Genomic DNA, 17,220 nt, shown 5'->3' on the forward strand with positions numbered 1-17,220 from the left:
AGTGTGTAAACGTCAACCCCAACCTCCCAATTTATCCCTCTCCTCCTTTGCTCCTGTCACTCTAAGTTCTTTTATTTTTTTTTTACATTTTTGACTCTATTTCTGTTCTTTAAATATTAGTTCATTTGTATTATTTCTTGACTAAGATTTCAGTCACTGGGTGCAGACTAATACTTAAAATATGACTGCCAAACAATTCTTGGTTCTTGGAGACTTTCTGATATAGTGGACAGTTTTTACACTTTACTATATTTTACCTGTTCTAATTTAAATAAACTTTAACTGCCAAGTTTCCTTAAAACCCCTGTGAGTCTAGAGGTCATTTCAGTTGACAAGCAAGCATCATCACTCTGTGTTAATCAACTAAAAGTTTTGTGGGTTACTCCTCTCAGTTATTCTGGGTCAATGTCTACATCAATATTAAAAGTCTTCATATTACTTGTCCATCTAAACTTTGTTGCATAGGTGTTATAGAGAACAGACTTTCCAATCATTGCATTAAAATATATGTTAAGAGAGCGTTGCTTAATGTTATGACTTTAAAAAAACTTACAAGGTATTCATTCCCTGATGAGACATTATCTTACTTTGTGTGTGGATTCACTCCTGGCCATCCCACTTTGCATATTCTGGTGCAGTGTATGATGCCGTTCTGTGTATGGTTCTTCTGTTCTGTGAAGGATTCTTTCCATTATGAGTTCCTTATATTGCTTCTTATATTTAGAACACCTTAACCCCCAATGGCAACCCACTCCAGTACTCTTGCCTCGAAAACCCCATGGACAGAGGAGCGTGGTAGGCTATAGTCCATGGGGTTGCAAAGAATCGGACACAACTGAGCAACTTCACTTCAACCCCCATCTTAGTTATTTCCTACTTATCCTTCAGGGGCCAGTTTAGGCAATCATCTCCTACTGATTAATGTCTCTAAGCTCCACGAGACTAGTAGAATTGACCTTCATATGCATTCCTGTGTACTTGTGTGTGCCTTGTGTGTAAATTATAACCTACCCAGTCATTTAACTGTAGCCCCTGAGGACAGAGACTATAGACCCCTTTCTTCACTGCTACATCCCAACATGGTCTGGCATCGGGGGACCCTCAATCAATAGTTGTTGAAGGATTAAAGGAATAGATTGCTTTACTCATGCACCTGCTTCACAAACTAGAAACTACGGTTATTTCCCCCCCAAATCACTGATAGTCTATCGATGAAATATTTTTTCCTTTTTATATTCAAAAATATCCATGGATGATGTTCATGTACTAAGTCCTTTTGGGCCTCAGCTTTTAGAGTTGTTTTTCTCTATTAACAACTCTAATATACTTATTTCTTAAGACGTATTAAGAGGACTCTAAAACCAGTTCATTGGAAGGACTGATGTTGATGCTGAAACTCCAATACTTTGGCCACCTGATGCGAAGAGCTGACTCTTTTGAAAAGACCCTGATGCTAGGAAAGATTGAGGGCGGGAGGAGAAGGGACGACAGAGGATGAGATGGTTGGATGGCATCACTGACTCAATGGACATGAGTTTGGGTAAACTCCGGGAGTTGGTGATGGACAGGGAGGCCTGGTGTGCTGCAGTTCATGGTGTCGCAAAAAGTTTGACATGACTGAGTGACTGAACTGAACTGAAAACCAGTTACATTATGTCTTGGGTAATTTAGTATTGTTTACCCCAAATTTAAGGCACACTTTGAAAGTGATATGAAATAATAGCTTTCTCCCAAGGACTTCTGTTGCATTAATCATTGGGCTAGTTTCTAGTTAAAGTTTCCAGATGTTTGGCTCATTACAAGAATTGAAGACTTAAGGCTGATAACACACTCAGAATTAAAACTTGCTTCTCTGCATTCTCAGTTTTTTCCCCTATCCAGGGTTGGCTCTATTTCTAGGTTTCATTATTTGTTAAATCAATTTTGCATCAGTTAGAAGAACAAATTGTTTCTCCACAGATTTGTAGCTATTAATCACAGCAGTAACTCAGTGATTGATTTTTTCAGACCTCAGCATCAGAGAGACAGACTAGAAAGAGTAACTTGAACCAAACCCAGGACCTACCGGCTGAATCTTTGCAAGTTGAGACTTCACATCATACATAATATATCTGTGTTACTAAGTGGTGATGTCACTTTTCAACTTTGGGATACAATTAGAATGATCATATAAAGTAATTTCACTGCCTACTTTTTTTCTTCTTTTCTTTCAATGTCCTTTCTATTATTCTCCCTACTCAGTAGTGATATCAACTAGAAATTCTTGAACTGTAACTAAAAGTGACCTCATTTCCAAAGCATTTAAAGTTATTGCAGGTAAAAGCTCTCTCAAGGGCTTTCAATGTTTCAAATATGTGGATGTTCAATCCGTGTCAATAATGAATATTGCACATCAAATTGACCTGAATGGTTAGAGCACAAAATTTTTTCTCAGCATTGGCAAATTTCTGACATAAATGCTTAGAATGGAACGGCTGAAAAGAAGCTGTTAGAGTAACGCAGAGATTCTGAAAAGATCTGCATGCTACATGTTTTTTTCTTTTTTAAGTATAATTGAGATTTCTAAGAATTTTTCCTGACAAGTCATTTTACTTTCTGGACTTGGTAATTAAAAAAGGATAAAATTGTTAGAGGAGCAATAAGAAATTCAATAAAGAAAGTAAAATATTATGTGCTTGATAAATGTATTTCAAATGTCTTACCTGAGTTGGTTAGAATACCAAGCTAAAGGTTCCAAGGTCACAAATTTGAGGTTTCCACCGCCTAGATGGCTTAACCCCTTTTCTGGATCAGGGACCACTGTGGTCACCCTGCCCAGCCATCCTTCAAAGAATGACCTCCTTGCAAGATAACACTGATGAAATAAGGAAGACAGACCAGAGTAGGGCCAAACACAGCCATCAGAACTACAATGTCTCTTTTATATACTTTTATATATATAATATTTGTGCCACATTGCTTGTGACACCTTCATATACAAAATGGAGTACACCTCTGTTGGAATAAATTATTTGTTCTTATTTTGCCTTATAAAGGCAGTAAACTTAAAATTCAACCACCTTAACTTTCTTTTTGATCAAGTGTATACACTTGGAATTTCACAGAATACGAACATCTACAATTTCCAAAAAGGCTTGCTTCACAGAAGGATGTGAAGTTAATTTCAATTCATATTTTTCATCATAGTCTTTTCATTTTAGCAGGCATAAGTTAAATTTTAGGTATTTTGAAGGACACTAAACTAATAAAGTATTCTATTATCTGTTCCTTCAAGGCTTCAGAGGAGCGTGACTAAATTTCTCTAAGAAAATTTACTTTGCTGACCATGAAAGAATCTAAGATTTGTTTCATCGAGGAAGAATTAGGATGGGTTCAGGTCCTGATTTAAGTAAAATTAGTAGTGAAATTTCCAATTTTATCTAGTTAGGATGACAGTCTTTTTAATAACCACATATGTTACACCTCTGTAAACAGTGTAGATGACAAGATACTGATTTACTTCCAGTTTGAACCTAAAGTTACCATGTTCACCACACACAGTCACAGTGCTCCATAGACGGGTCTGGCTGGACAGAATTGTCAGGACTTTCATTTGATTCATGCTCCATTTTTTATAAATGTTACCTAACAATGACATAGAAGCAAGCAAAAAGACTGCAAAGTTATTTCTGCTAATGTCTTTATTTCATAGATGAGAAATGGATTTATTCCATTACTCATCAGTATTTATTGTGATAAATGGGGCATTAGGGGTTTATTCAGCTCTAGTTATTGCATTAAAAATAACATTGTTACTGAAAAGCTAAGGTTTAATAGAAATACTTGTGATAATATTCTTTTCTTATATTTAAATGAAAGAAAGAAAAAAGTGAAAGTGTTAGTGGCTCAGTTGTATCTGACTCTTTGTGACTCCATGGACTATAGCCCGTCTCTATAGGATTCTCCAGGCAAGAATGCTGGAGTGGGCTGTCATTCCCTTCTCCAGAGGATCTTCAGTTTTCAAGGAGTTCTTTTTATTATTACAGCCGTCTATCTTCCTATTTACAGCCACCTTTTCTAAACTCACCATTCTACCACATGACTTCTTCCTCCATGCTCTTCCATTAGCCTTTATAATATCTAGCGAAACACTTACCATATTCCAAGTTCTATCTATTTCTTTGCATAGGTCTAGATTTAATCTTTGTATCATGTACCTGACCTGACTCTGTACCCTGCTCATGGTAGGAGCTCAATGATTATTTGATGAATAAATGAATGAATTCACTAAAATAGTTAAGTCTTTGACTTTAGTTTTATCGTCTTTTTTATTGTATTCTTTAACTTAGAAGATTACATTCAGTAACATAAACTGACACATATATTTACCTTCTAATGAAATTGTCCCTGAGGCAGCCATAATATTCTTTGCAGTTTTTTTTAATATTTATATATTTTTGGCTGTGTTAGGTCTTAACTGCAGCACATAGAATCTTTACTGCTGCACGTGGCTTCTCTCGAGTGCCTGGGCCCGGTAGCTCACAGCCTGCAGGTTTAGTTTGCCCTTGGCGTGTGGGATCTTAGTTCCTGACAAGGGATTGAAGCTGTGCCCCCTTCACTGGAAGACAGATTCTTTACCACTGCACCACCAGAGAAGTCCCTCTTGGCAGGTTTTTAAATGTGCAAGATTACAAAGTTTCAAACCTAAACTTCTCTTCATGGTTGGCAATCCAATAATTATTCCAAATTAATAATCTGAAAACTTGAGTGTCTGTATTTCAGTAACAATATAAAGACAGGTTTCACATCTGAATTAAAGATATTGCATCATAATTTATTCACCCCTTTAGAGTGCTAGGCACCTTTATTAGAGATATTCAGTTAGCCATTTGTTTATCTGTGGTATAAGAACGATGTCCAAGACTCTTGACCTACTGCTCCAATTTCTGGCAAACTTAAAAAGTATCATCTTTGACATTCATTTACAATCCATCTCTTCTGTTTCTTCTGGCCCAGAGCCACAGGCTTTGACTGAGGACTTCTAAAGCAACTTGTTCTAGCCTCTGCCCTGTTACTTACCAAATCATTATATAACCAAGTCCAAAAAAAAAAAATCCTCCTCTATATTTTGTCTATGTGATTACCACAATCCTCAACTATTCCTCTGGATCTTACTTCATCATTTCCCCCCCTATACTATGCATATTACACTGTTTGATATTTTATAGGCAAGTCCCTCATTTCCCTGAAATTTGTGCTTGGAACTTCACCAGATAACTATCAAATCAATAGTCCATAATTAAACTCAAAGTAGAAGTACTCTGTATTTTTCACAATGCCTCATTAATCTCCCCCAATGGAACATTTCAATGTTATTTTCATAATAGGAATAGTATTATGAGTTTTAAGAATATCCTATTTTGCAATCACATATTAATTATGAGCATAGCTTCATTCATTCTTTTCCTTGATGTGCAATCAACCTGCTATTTATCATGGTCTGAATTTAATAGCAGGTAAAATCACTGTATATACTTTAATTGTATGTATTTAATGAATATTCTCTAAATTTCTCACTGCTTAAGGTCTGCCTAAACTGGTATTATTTTTTTAATCATCTGAGCACCAGTGTTATTCAAATGCATTGTGTCAAAATGTTATTTTCCTCTTTTGAGAAGTGGGTTAATTATAGTTTTTTTTTTTCTTTCTAGATATAACATAATTGCCAGGGTCATTAAATTATATATGAGAATATATTGTCATGACAAAAAACCAACCAAGAAAGGATATAGGCCACACTGGTTTCTTTCCCCATTACTGTAGAAATTTGATTTGTGATAATGGTAGTTAATTATTTTGAACAATGACTCCAATCAATCTAGTCAGTTTACCAAGGAAAAAGGATAGCATTAAATAAGAAGTTTGATAAGATTAGAATGGACTACTAAAGTAGATTAATTAGTTTGATGCATGCTTTAATCAAAAAGAGCTGTAGTGTCCTTTGGTAGAAAACACATCTGTTCATGCATTAAAAAGCAATGTTTCTTTAAAAAAAATGTGATCTTCAGTTCTTTTAATAATAATTTTTACATTCCCCATGTTCTAGTTGAGTGTGAACATTATGTAGTATATATCTATGAGTCCTTCAATTTAGAAATATGAGTTACTGTAAAAGAGATAATAAAACTGCCAGAACCCAGATACGTGAATCTCATAATGAATGATACAGATTTCTATATACTCTACTCATAAACACTAGAAATGATGAAAAGCTTAATCTAGTTGTAAACAACCTGCATAAATACATTTTATGTTGTTTTTTTTTTTTCTGGATGCATACAGGAGTAGCAAACATTTTAATAACATTGAAAAATCTAGTTGGAAATCATTGGTCTCCTTTAAATTTTAGATGAAGATTATGAAAATAATTACTCTCTCTAAGCAAGTAGGTTTGTATTTTAATTGGATATAAAACAATAAATTATTACTACTTCACAAAATTTTAAGGGAACAAAAACAATAAAGTGAATTCAAATATTTAAAATGGCCTTAAAGGAAGTTGAATGTATGAAATCAAGAAAGCCTTAAATAACTATCATTTTGAATAGCTTCATAATAGACAAACTTGCTAAGAGTCAAGCAAAATTGATCCAGATTACATTTACATAACTTTTTTCTGGGAGTGTAGTCATATGTATTATCTTTCTTACAGATAATGGTCAGAAAATTAGAGAAAGTCCGAAGAGATGTTTTAGTTACCACCTAGCAGTTTACTTGGTTTTTGTGGGCTATAACTGAAGGATAATCATTAACATAATATGATTTAAACTCTATTTAGACCTTCAAAAGAGAGAAAACAGCATTTGCCATTTTTAACAGCAATATTTATAAAGCATAAATTGGCTTAAATCCACATTGGAAACAAAATATGCAATATCATATAAAATATCCATAAAATATATATGGATATTTTAAGTGATAAAACCATTAAATTCATTCACATATTTAGCAAATGTTTATTTAATGATAAGCTATACTAGGGGCTGTAGATGTATATAAGGTAGTCTACATCCTGAGAAACGCTGGGCTGGATGAAGCACAAGCTGGAATCAAGATTGCCAGGAGAAATATCAATAACCTCAGATATGCAGATGACACCACCTTTATGGCAGAAAGTGAAGAACTGAAGAGCCTCTTGATGAAAGTGAAAGTGGAGAGTGAAAAAGTTGGCTTAAAACTTAGCATTCAGAAAACTAAGATCATGGCATCCAGTCCCATCACTTCATGGCAGATAGATGGGGAAACAGTGGAAACAGTGGCTGATTTTATTTTTCTGGGCTCCAAAATCACTGCAGATGGTGACTGCAGCCATGAAATTAAAAGACGCTTACTCCTTGGAAGGAAGGTTATGGCCAATCTAGATAGCATATTTAAAAGCAGAGACATTATTTTGCCAACAAAAGTCTGTCTAGTCAAGGCTATGGTTTTTCCAGTGGTCATGTATGGATGTGAGAGTTGGACAGTGAAGAAAGCTGAGCGCCGCAGAATTGATGCTTTTGAACTATGGTGTTGGAGAAGACTCTTGAGAGTCCCTTGGACTGCAAGGAGATCCAACCAGTCCATCCTAAAGGAGATCAGCCCTGGGTGTTCTTTGGAAGGATTGATGTTGAAGCTGAAACTCCAATACTTTGGCCACCTGATGGGAAGAGTTGACTCACTGGAAAAGACCCTAATGCTGGGAAGGGTTGGCAGCAGGAGGAGAAGGGGACAACAGAGGATGAGATGGCTGGATGGCCTCACCGACTCGATGGACATGGGTTTGGGTGGACTCAGGGAGTTGGTGATGGACAGGGAGGCCTGGCTTGCTGCAGTTCATGGGGTCGCAAAGAGTCAGACATGACTGAGCGACTGAACTGAACATCCTAAAGAAGTTTACACAAATACAACACAAATTGTGCTCAAAATTCACTTGTCATCTTGAGAAAATAAGATTATTCCTGCTATGATATTTAAAATTTGAAGGACAGTTAGACTATTGGTGATTGGAAGTAGGGAGGAGGGTATACAGTGCAACAGAAACGGAGACTTGGAAGTTGGTGGTTTAGAGAATAAAGAGGGGTTAAGTTTATCCCCAAGTTGGAAGTCCTCTTGAACAACTCTGCTGGAAAGGGAGTTATGAGGTGTAAGTATGAATAGACGTTGGATTGGAAGATCTTCAAGGGTTTACTTTAGAAGCGTGACGTTCATTCTGTGATGATAATGACATCAACTATTAAACACCTCCTGAAATGTATGAGGCATGATTCCAAGCATCTGGATGCATTATCTCAGTGATCCTCAGAACAAGCCCATAAGGAGTCAGTGTCTCCATTTTTAGAAGAGTCAAGCCTTAGAGACACGCAGTAGTTCCCTCTAAACTGGTGAATGCCTGAACAAAAATCAAACCAAAAAACAAAACAAAACAACCTTTCTGACTCCAAATGAAGTCGTTCCGTCGTGTCCAACTCTTTGTGACCCTTTGGACTGTAGCCTACCAGGCTCCTCTGTCCATGGGATTCTCCAGGCAAGAATACTGGAGTGGGTTGCCACAAATTTCGATTTCACATACTCATCAATGAGAAACTACAAAAGGTTCCAAGCAGTATAATGAGATGTGGTAAAAAAATAGTAGTTTAGGAAGACTTAAGAAGACTAATCTGATGGAGGGTGGGGATTGGGGGGGTGGGCTATCACATGATTTGGAGGTGGAAGTCCAGAAGCAATGACACAGTTCATCTTAGGAGAGGGATAAAGGAATAAAGTCCAATAGTCGGTGGTGGTAACGGGTATGGAAATAAAAGGGCCAATACACAAAGGGAACGAAAAGTCCTGTTGAGGTGAATGAAGATGTTAATGAGTAAGAAGAGATGGGAGGAGGAGAAAGAGAAAAATGCTAACTACAGCGGGTGGGTGGAGGTGGAGGTACAGGAGGAACAGGGGTGGGGGGGAGGAAAAAGTGAAAAGGAGGAACAGGAGAATTTATTCCCTGAAAAATCCCATTTGACAAGAAAGAGACTAAACAAGCAGGCTACGTGGAATATTCATTTGCTTTTTTGACAACTTTATATGTCAGATATCATTATCTCTGACTTGCAGGAATTGAAGGCTGGGAAAACCTCTCTTGCCTGAGGCCACAGAGCCTGTATCGTAAGAAACAGAGACCTGGAGGGCAGAGCTCAGGATCCCTTGACCTCCCAGTGAGGCGAGCAGGGTGGAACTGTTAACCTTTCCAGGATAAAGCTCAGAGAAGCATTTTACCTGAAAGCATAGGGTGGGATTTTCTGCTTTAAAAACCTCCCTCTCTTTCTGAATAAAGAGAAGGAGCATGCATAATGATTATGCAAGCAGTTTATCTGCTAATCATCCTTGAGTCTCCTTTTCCTTTATCCTCCATTTTTCCTCCATCCCTGAACCTCACTGATTGTCTCTCTTAAATTGTCCTGTAGTCCATCCCCTTCTCTCTATCTTCACACCTACCAAGCAAGCATTAAATGTCTTATAACTGGGCTACTGCAATAACCTTCTAAAGTGGTGCCTCCCACATCTCTCAGTTCCATGCTGCAGGTTATTTTTTATACTCTAGCCAGGGTCATGTAAAAACTCAAATCTAATCTTCATGTTTAGCTCCCCAAGATAAAAATAAGTGACACAAAACATCTTTAATGGTTTCCTATTGCCCTTAGTAAATGACCGAAGTCCTTCAACCACTGACAAGATCACATCTAGGCTGGCAGGACCACCCCTGTACCTTCAGCCTATATTCCATGTCGCTCTGTCATCTCAGCCACCCTGCCATCATTTCCCATCCTTCAACGAGTTGGGACTCCATGATGTTTTCTTTCATAAACCATTCTTAAATCCTCACTCCTAGACTTTCTTTATGTAACATACATTTCTCGTCCTTGAAACCTCAGGTCAGATGCAGCTTCCTCAGGAATCTTCCTTTATCTCCCAAATTGAGAAGGTCTCCCTTTTGTGGGGCTCTCAAGCTCTCTATGGGCTTCCCAGATGGTGAAGGAGTAAAGAATCTGCCTGCCAATGCAGGAGACTTGAGAGACTCAGATTCGATCCCTGGGTCAGGAAGACCCCCTGGAGGAGGAAATGGCAACCCACTCCAGTATTGCCTGGGAAAGCCCACGGACAGAGGGGCCTGGAGGGCCACAGTCCATGAGGTCAGAAGGAGCTGGACATGATGGAGCAGCTGAGCACGCCCACACAAGCTCTCTGTGCTGTTCTGTGTAACCCTCACCTCACTTGGTGCATATGGATTCACAAATGTGTTCTTTGTTTGCTGTCTGTTCCTTCCATTTGTCTAGAAGCACCTGAAAAAGAAATCACATGTTGTGTTTGTTGTTTTATACTTAGAACCTACGCCAAGACAAAGTAGGTGTTTAGTAAATATTTGTTCAATTGAACCATGAATGATTAATAGCCCCATCTGTGTTTATATACTAGCTCCTGCATTTACTAAATGCAAGGCCTTGGATAATTTTCTTAAATTCCAGAAGCTTTTCTTTCCCCATTAGATGAAAAGGGATAGTCACAATCCAATGAGTAAGGTTATTCATGCAAAATTGTTAACATATATATAGTACTAAAAAAAGCTATTATTGTACTATAAAAATATCAGACATCAGCGATGTCAAAGGACAACACTAACGTTAATTGGAGGGAAAATGTCTTTTCGTATAAATTAAATAAAAATACTTTTAAATTTTTTAGCAGTGTCTAAAAAGGATGTACTTACAACTTACTTGACAAGACTATTTTTTAATTTTTTTTTAATTTATTGAAGTATAGCTGATTTGCAATGTGTCCATTTCTTCTGTACAGCAAAGTGACTCAGATATGTATATATACACTTTTTCATGTTCTTTTCTATTATGATTTGTCATGAGATATTAAATATAGTTCCCTGTGCTGTGCAGTGAGACCCTGTTGTTTATCCAATAGTTCGCTCTGCTAATCCCAAGCTCCTAGTCCGTCTGTACTCCATCCCTCCCTTGGCAACTCACATGTCTGTGAGTCTGTTTGACAAGAGTATTTTTATAATCATAATTTTAAGTACTTAATTTGAAAATCAATAGGCTTTTTATCCTGATCATTTTGGGGCTCAGAGTCAGATATTAGTCTGGGGAAAATCATTTCACTAGTCATTCTCCAACAAAAATCGAAACTGTGACCCACCATACTATTATGTTACCTTTTTGATATGCTCATATTTACTGCTATCAGGTATATGGAGACTATGAAGAGTGTTCAAGTGAACAAATCAGACACAGGGTTAGAGTAATCAGAGCTTCCCGGGTGGCTCAGTGTTAAGAATCCACCTGCAATGCCGGAGACGCATTGTCAACTGTCATCCACATGTCATTTGCCCCAGATCCCTAAGATATACTTTCTCATTCACTTGTACAAAATAAAAATGTCCTCATATTACCAAATTAAAAAATTAAACTAACCTAAAACTTAGGATTTCTGTTCATTCCAACTCTGCATGGTCTTATCCCTGATCTACCCATCACTGTGAACTTATGAGCACAGTGGTTTATGTGAGTACACATAATGAAAAAGTTAGTACTGGAAACAGAAAGATGAAGTTAGTCCCAACGATGGAGGAAACGGGAAAAGAATATAGTGGCATTTATAAGAGAACTCAATTTTAGTCTAAGCTTTATAGAAAACGAACTTATGGTTACCATAGCGAAGCGGTGGGGGAGGGATAATTTAGGAGGATGGGATTAGCATATACCCTTCTATATATGAAACAGGTAACCAACAAGGACCTACTGCATAGCACAGGGGGCTATACTCAACAGTTTGTAATAACCTACAAAGGAAAAGACTCTGAAAAGAATATAAATACATGTGTATAGCCAAATCTCTGTGCTGTACACCTGGAACTAACATGACTTTGTAAATCAACTACCCTTCAATGAATAAAGAAGCACTTTGCTTGGAATCAAGTGGGCCAAAGTTAGAACACGTCCCTGCCTCACCAGCCTGTTTGCTCATCTGTATAAGTAGGATTTCCATCATATGGTTGTTTATGAAACAGGAAAGTTTCCTCAAAACCCTCAGCCCTGTGCACAGGCCAGTGAGCCCTTGATGAATGGTGGTCAGCAGTGAAACACCTGACTGGTCACAGTCGATCAAGTCCAGAGATGGGAGAGATTTGCAGCACAAAGCTGCCATCTCCCTCTGGATGGGACTTCTCAGGTGGCACTAGTGGTAAAGAACGTCCCTGCCCATGCAGCAGAAGTAAGAGACATGAGTTCCATCCCTGGGTCGGGAAGCTTTCCTGGAGGAGGGCATGGCAACCCGCTCCAGGGTTCTTGCCTAGAGAATTCCATGGACAGAGGATCCTGGTGGGCTACAGAGCCTGGTGGGCAGAGTCAGACACGACTGAAGTGACTTAGCACACACACGTACACACAATCACACCTCTGGATTAAACGTTCAGTGAGGCTAATGAAGCTATTAAAAAGGCAGAACAATGTTTGCTGTTGCAGCAAAATGAATGTGAGTGTTGACCTACTTACGAAGTATTCTTTCTGTTTGAAAGTACACACAATCATTATACTTGGGGATACTGTTGAAAATGAGTCTTGGTTTATTTGTATGAACTGCATGATTTATGCACACAGATTGCAATATACAAATTCTACACAGTCTATTTGAATCAGCAAGTGGGCAGTCAGATTTATTTCTGCTCATCCTTGAATATCTTGCTGTTAATTCATTGTCTATTTCTGTTGTGCCTATCATCACTCAATTTAAATCTCTGAAAAACTAATTTACTAAATGAAATTGTTTTTAGAGCAAAATATTTTTTCTCATCATTTAAAAATAAGGTAATTGACTAAAACAATGAATTTTTTTTATTGTTGTTCAGTCACTCAGTCGTGTCCGACTCTTTGCAACCTCATGGACTGCAGCTTGCCAGGCCTCCGTGTCCATCACCAACCCCCGGAGTTTACTCAAACTCCTGTCCATTGAGTCGGTGATGCCATCCAAACATCTAAACTAAAGAGCCTCTTGATGAGGGTGAAAGAGGAGCGTGAAAAAGTTGGCTTAAAACTCCACATTCAAAAAACTGAGATCATGGCATCTGGTCCTTTAACTTCATGGCAAATAGAAGGGTAAAAAATAGAAGTAGTGACAGACTTTACTTTCTTGGGCTCCAAAATCACCGACGATGGTGACTGCAGCCACAAAATTAAAAGACTCTTTCTTCGCGGAAGAAAAGCCATAACAAACCTAGACAGTATATTAAAAAGCGGAGATATTACTTTGCAACAAAGTAATGTTTGTCAAAGCCATGATTTTTCCAGTAGTTGTGTACAGATGTGAGAATTGGACCATAAAGAAGGCTGAGCACCAAAGAATTGATGCTTCAAAATGTGGTGCTGGAGACAAGTCTTGAGAATCTCTTGTACTGCAAGGAGAACAAGCCAGTTGATCCTAAAGGAAATCAACCCTGATTTTCATTGGAAGGACTGATGCTGAAGCTGAAGCTCCGATACTTTGGCCACCTGATGCGAAGAGCTGACTCATTGGAAAAGTCCCTGATGCTGGGAAAGATTGAGGGCAAGAAGAGAGAGGGGTGATAGAGGATGAGATGGTTGGATGGCATCACTGACTCAATGGACATGAGTTTGAGCAAATTCCTAGAGATAGTGAAGGGCTGGGAAGTCTGGCATGATGCAGTCCATGGGATTACAAAGAGTCGGACATGACTTAGCAACTGAACAACAACAACAGACAGACAGACAGACATAAATAGCACATATACAACCCCTCCTATAAGAACCTTGCTTAGTTTAATGAGATTTAATTTTCACCATTGTCTGTACTACATATTCTTTAAGTTGGTAGCTGATTAAAAATGTGAACCAATATTATCCAAGGTTTGGAAATTAGACCGGGCATTTATTTCCAAGGCTGTATATTTTAATTTAGCTTCCCCCTTGAGTCTGAGGTAGGGTGCAGAATGGAGTGGATGTAAAGACAAAGAAGAGATGAAAACATATAAATGAGAGGTTGATAGTCAAATAAGGATTAATTTTTAAAGGCTCAAATGTCCTTGATAACTTTGTCTGTTACGAGTTTAGATAGAAAAACCCTGGCAAGGCTCTAGGCAGGCATTGGACTATAGCCTTATGAATGTAATGGATAAATATCCAGTATAACATCAAATACCTTCACGGACAATTGGTTAGCATTTTATATATAATAGCAAAAGTTTCTGCCAACAAAAGGAGTTAGTGTTCTGATAATACAGTACTTTAAAATTTTTTTGTGATAACTTGAACTATCATACAATTTTGTGTTTGCATGTTAGTTGCTCAGTCGTGTCCGACTCTTTGCGACCGCCGTGGGCTGTGGCCTGCCGGAATCCTCAGTCCATGGGGTTCCCCAGGCAAGAATACTGGAGTGGGTCGCCATTTCCTTCTCCATCATGCAATTTTAGTTTTCCTGAAAAATATTTCCTCAGCAAGTAGTATACAATTACAAGCAAGGGGTAACCGATCAATTCATGAAAACAATAGAATCCAAGAAGTTAATTAGAATAAGAATATTTGTTAAAAAAAAAAATCAATCCCCAAAAGTTAACTCTATCAAAAGAAGAAGAAAAAGGGATACACCCAAATAACTGTTCCTCCTTGTTTCAAGTTTTATCAGCCGTCTGCCTTCAGTTAGGCATGTCATAACTGTGACTCCAGGCGTAAGAAAGATCTGCAGAAAACAGCGAGAGGTAGACATCAATTCCTATAGGTCAATGATTTTGAAGTGCATCAAGCATTTAAAGCAAGGGAAGGCAGATATAATGGAACATCCCCCAAGGGAAGACAATACCTTTCCTAGAATAATATGTTACACTTTGGTCCTGGTGAAGTGTTACAGAGAATCAGCCTGTCCTTCAGCAATCGGATTAGGTTATCCATCAGGCTGACTTGGGCACATATAGTTTAAATCAGGAAAGAATAGATAGTTGTCCTAAATTTTGTGTGCTCCTAAGGGGAAAAATAATTGAAAGCAGAAGTTAAGGCTACTTATTGACCAAGTGAGATCATTGAATAACATTAAGCTTGGCATTATTCAATTTATCTATCCCTTGTCTGGTGCCTGATAGAGTTATTTCTCTCCTGCTATTTCCCGGCAATCCCAAGAAAATAAATTACAGTCACACTATCTACTAGTTTTAAAAATGTATTCAATTATTTTTGTATCACTTTTGATAGCTGTAACACTTGCTAACTTCAGACAAATTGACTGCAGGATTAATGTAATCATTTCTATAGAAAGCATTTCGAAGCTTTAAAATGACAGCATTCTAAAATAAGATAGTGATTCCCTGACATGGGATATAGCTCAATGGAGAAGTTTTCTTCTCTTTGCTCTTTCCTCTGCTTCAAAGGTCACTTTGCGTCTGAGTGTGACTCCTCACTCCTTCACCTGAAACAGTTCAGCCACAATGAGTATCAGAAAATAACAGGTACGGCCCCAGGAAATGTCACCTAGCCTTCTTGCTTAATTGTCTTCCCCTTACCAAGCTGAACGTACCTCTTGTGGAAGCACTGTCAAGTCGTGCTCAATATTTTAAAACAGACTGGTCTAAGAAAATGGTTTCAATGTTTCAGTCACCAATTTTATTCCTAGCTGGAGAGTTACTGGATGGGACTCACTGTTTTAAAAGCTCGAATTATTTAAAGAAGAAAAGCCTGAGGAGTAACAATATTTTCAAGCCTATGGTGTCAACTATGAACATCTGGTCACACTATCCTAAGTGCTGCAACAAAAAAGGCCAAGACATGGAAGGTCTAGAAATAAATACTTAGTACTTTTTTTGGTCAACATCAAAAGAAAGTTAGAGAGGAATATTACTCAGTCTTACAAGGAAATAAATTCTGACACATGTTACTATGTGAATGAACCTTGAAGACATTACACTAAATGAATCAAACCAAACAAATATTGTATGATTCCACTTATACTGTTGTAGCCATGCGTTCTGGGAAACAAACTCACTCAGAAGGACAATGCAGATAGTGGAGTGCAGTTTATTACAGCGGTGGGCCAAGGCAGAGTCTCCTCTTAGCCAAGGACCCGGACCAGTTTTGGTGAAAACCTTATATACCCTAAGTGTACGTGCTCAAACCCACCTCCCCAAATTCTGTAAAACTAGTCTGAACAAAGGAAAAAGAAAGATACAATCAAAGTTAACCCGTGATTTGTACGCCTTAAACCCGTGATTCGTGATTCGTAAGTCTTAAGCCTAGGCAGTTAACAGTGGACAATTATCCATAGGCCTGTGGTCATACCCCAATAAGCATAATAGAATGTATGATTCTATTCAGTTACACAGATTATTAGGGTATTCTTTTAGGTGACGGAGACTCTAGATACGAGCCCTGGGGCTCTTCCTTCCCAGGTCTGGTTTTCCAGTTGGTTTGTCGTTTCCATAGATACTGGGCATAGAGCTCACAGTCCACAGTCCGGCCCAGGATGGAGTCCTGCTTTCAAGATGGAGCCTCTTCTGTCTGTTTCCTCCTTCAACACAAGGTAGCTAGAGTGGTCGGACTCATAGTAAGAGAAGACAGAATGGTGGGCGTCAGGGTTTGGGGGCACGGGGAAGTGAGGAGTTGTTGTTTAATGAGTAGGCGGTTTCATTTTGGGAAGACAAAATAGTTCTAGAGATGGATGTGGTACTGATCGCACATCAGTGTTAATGCCACTGAACTGTGCTCTTTAAAAAAAAGGTGAATTTTGTTATATTTTATCACAACTTAAAAAAATAAAAGGAAATAAGGAGGAAATATTGGAGAACTATGAGAGGGATGGAATAGGAGCAGATATTTCGTTAGTGACTGCTTACTCAGCAATATCCTTAACGCTAGGCTGCAGGCTCGGGAAACAGCCCTGACCCGCAGGCGCCGCTGCGCCCTGGCTGGAGGGGCGAAGGGAGGCATGGGAGCCCCACTGTGCGGCCCGCCCACAAGCCCAGGGTTGCTCCCCTTTGCCGAAAAGTGCTGCTGGACTGAGCCAGGCATTCTCTTGCCCTTACCTTTGTCTCTTTGGGTCCCAACAAAGTAAAGCAGGAAGCCACACCCTTAAAGAGACAAGAAGTCGGCACCTACCCTAGCAGGCTCAGCACACCGAGTGCTTAACCTGAGTGCTTAACCTCTTTGGGAAGAAACT

At 38.5% G+C, this 17,220-nt stretch overlaps 1 protein-coding gene across 21 annotated transcripts in view; it reads left to right on the forward strand.

Annotated features, from left to right (window-relative positions):
• RALYL (RALY RNA binding protein like) overlaps positions 1-17,220 on the forward strand; it is a 548,770-nt gene that overhangs the window by 333,253 nt on the left and 198,297 nt on the right. Inside the window, exon 1 of one of the 21 annotated variants that reach the window (XM_081496768.1) lies at positions 16,386-16,584. The exons of the other annotated variants lie outside the window; for them this stretch is intronic. The gene's annotated coding sequence lies outside the window, so the exon portion shown is untranslated. Of the gene's footprint in view, positions 1-16,385; positions 16,585-17,220 lie in introns of those variants that run through there. 21 annotated transcript variants of the gene reach the window in all.

Source organism: Giraffa tippelskirchi, chromosome 6 (genome assembly GCF_054371585.1).
Source record: "Giraffa tippelskirchi isolate mGirTip1 chromosome 6, T2T-mGirTip1v1.2.pri, whole genome shotgun sequence".
Classification (NCBI taxonomy): Eukaryota; Metazoa; Chordata; class Mammalia; order Artiodactyla; family Giraffidae; genus Giraffa; species Giraffa tippelskirchi.